Below are 2,961 nucleotides of genomic sequence, written 5' to 3'. Positions count from 1 at the left end.
TCAAATTCACAACTCATAAGTTTGGCAAACTCATGAGTCATAAGCATATTTGTTGAGCCAAAAATAATATCATCCACATACACCTGCACAACTAATAAATCATTCCCATTAGTTTTCAAGAAAAGGGTATTGTCAATTTTACCTCTGGTATGTCCATGTTCCAATAGAAATTTGGACAGTCTTTTATACCAATCTCTTGGAGCTTGTTTCAATCCATACAAAGCTTTGTCCAACTTGTAGACATAGTCTGGAAACTCCTTGCTTTCAAATTCTGGGGGTTGCTTAACATATACTTTTTCCTTGAGAATGCCATTCAGAAATGCACTCTTTACATTCATCTGATACAAAATAAACTCCATGTAAGAAGCAAAGGCAACAAGTAGTCTTATAGCTTCAAGTCTGGCTACAGGAGCAAAGGTCTCATCAAATTCAATTCCTTCTTCTTGATTATATCCTTGAACAACCAGTCTTGCCTTGTTTCTTGTGACTGTTCCATGCTCATCAACTTTATTTCTGTACACTCACTTAGTCCCAATTACTGATTTTTCTTTTGGAAAAGGAACTAAGTGTCATACTTTGCTTCTCTCAAATTAGTTCAATTCATTCTGCATAGCTATGATCCAATCAACATCAAGCAATGCCTCAGTTACCTTCTTTGGCTCTATCTCTGACAGAAATGCCTTGAATGCATATATACTTCTTAGTCCAGATCTTGTGGTGATACCAGAATTGAGATCATTAAGTACATTTTCAATGGGGTGTGAGCCTTGATATTTGAATCCTTTTGGGATCAAGCCAAGTGAGCTGCTAGGATCACTGCTGATGTTCTAATGAGAGTCAGTTGATGGCTCATTTCTTCCTATCACTGTACTTTCAGCTTTAGTTCCCCCTGTGAAAATGCCTCCAGGTTTGACTGTTTCAGTCGCTGGAACATATTGTGCAACTTGTTCCTCAGTATTGCTTTCTTCCTGCAGGTTAGTCTTATCACAAAATTCATCAAACATCACATGCATGCTTTATTCAACACAGTTAGATCTATTATTCAAAACCCTATAGGCTTTTCTATATGGTGAATAACCTAAGAAGATCCCCACATTACTTTTGGCATCAAATTTTCCAAGATTATCCTTACTATTATTGTGTGTGAAATATTTGCAGCCAAAAGTTCTAAAGTGAGAAATGTTAGGCTTTTTACTTTTTAGTAACTCATAGGGAGTCTTATCTAACATTGATCTGATCATGCAACTATCCATAATATATGCTGCAGTACTCATTTCCTCAGCCCATAGGTTTTTGGCAATATTTGCTGCAAGCATCATTGTTCTAGCCATATCTTCCAAGGTTCTATTTTTCTTCTCCACCACTCCATTTTGTTGTGGTGTTCTAGGAGCTGAGAAGTTATGGTCTATTCCTTGTGATGAACAGAAATCCAAAAATTTTGCATTCTTAAATTCTATTCCATGATCAGACCTTATGAAAACTAATGAAGTGCCCAATTTCTTTTCCCTTTTCTTGATGAAAATTTCAAAGACATCAAAGGCATCTACTTTAGAGGCTAGAAACAAATTTCAGGTGAACCTGGAATAATCATCAACAATTACAAAAACATACCTTTTTCCACCTTTGCTTTGTTGTCTCATTGGTCCACACAAGTACATATGGATTGGTAGTACTAACATGATTTTTTGACTTAAATGAAGATCTTACCTGCTTCTCCCTTACACATGCACTACATAACTTTTCTTCCTTAAATTTGGTTTTAGGTAACCCCAATACCATGTCTTTGGAAGAAAGTATGTTCAGTCGTTTTAGACTTGCATGTCTTAGTTTTGTGTGCCAAAGGAGGGGATCAGTTTCTATTGCACTTAGACAAGTCAACTTAGGTCCAGGTACTGCCATTAAGTCTGCTTTGTACACTTTTTCGTATCTCCTTGCAGTAAGCATAATTTCTTTGGTATCCATCCTTTTGACTTTAACCCCTACAGCAGTAAAAATTACTTTATTACCTTTGTCACATAATTGTGAGATGCTCAACAGGTTATGCTTTAATCCTTGTACAAGATATACATCTTCCACAGCTTTTGAATTTGATGTGTCAATTTTCCCAACTCCAGTGATGATTTTCTTTTTTCCGTTTCCAAAAGAAACTTATCTTACATTTATTTTGGAGAGTGAATGGAACTTTTTCTTGTCGCCAGTCATATGTCTTGAGCATGCACTATCAAGTACCAGTGCTTTTTGGTTTCCTTCATCATCTTCTTCAAGAAAAATCAATGGTTAAATTTAGGAATCCAGACTAGCTTGGGCCTTGTTTTGTTGGTAAAAGGATGAATTAAATTCCTTCTAGTCCATGCAGGAAACACGTAACCTGACCTGTTTCTCTGACCAATTTTAGTACTTGTATTTTGGTCTGAGAAAAGTTTGTTGCCAGATTCTGGCTTCTAATTCTGCTGGTTGCAGCCACAGGACATTCAACAGTAGGATGTCCAAGACTGCCACAGATATAGCATAGATCTTGCAGATTATCAGCTTTTTTAAAAAAACCTAAATCCGTTTTTTCATTATGATTTCTTTCACTCAACTGATGAACAATTCTTGAAGAATTTGTCCATCTGTTAGCTCTTTCCAAATCCAACTTTAACTTGGCAACTTCTTGACATAGCTTATTTATTTTTTCAGTCAAATTAGGACATTCTTGTTTGTACTTAGTTAACTCAAGTTCAGCCTTTTCTTGTTCTTTACTCATGGCCTTTTTACCATTTTCAGTGAGTGTTAATTTAAGAACTTCGGACTTAAGATCATTATTTGAAGACTCTAGCAATGTGACTTGGTTCTTGAGAGTGCAATTTTTTTTTCAACAGAATGTTTGCAAACTTTTAGATCAATGAAATCAAATTTTAGACTTGCAAGGCTATTGAACAGTTCATCCCTATCAGAAGTTAATTCTTGGAGACTGTCAAT

The sequence above is a fragment of the Capsicum annuum genome, chromosome 10, assembly GCF_002878395.1.
Source record: "Capsicum annuum cultivar UCD-10X-F1 chromosome 10, UCD10Xv1.1, whole genome shotgun sequence".
Lineage (NCBI taxonomy): Eukaryota > Viridiplantae > Streptophyta > Magnoliopsida > Solanales > Solanaceae > Capsicum > Capsicum annuum.
This window is presented reverse-complemented; position numbering follows the sequence as displayed.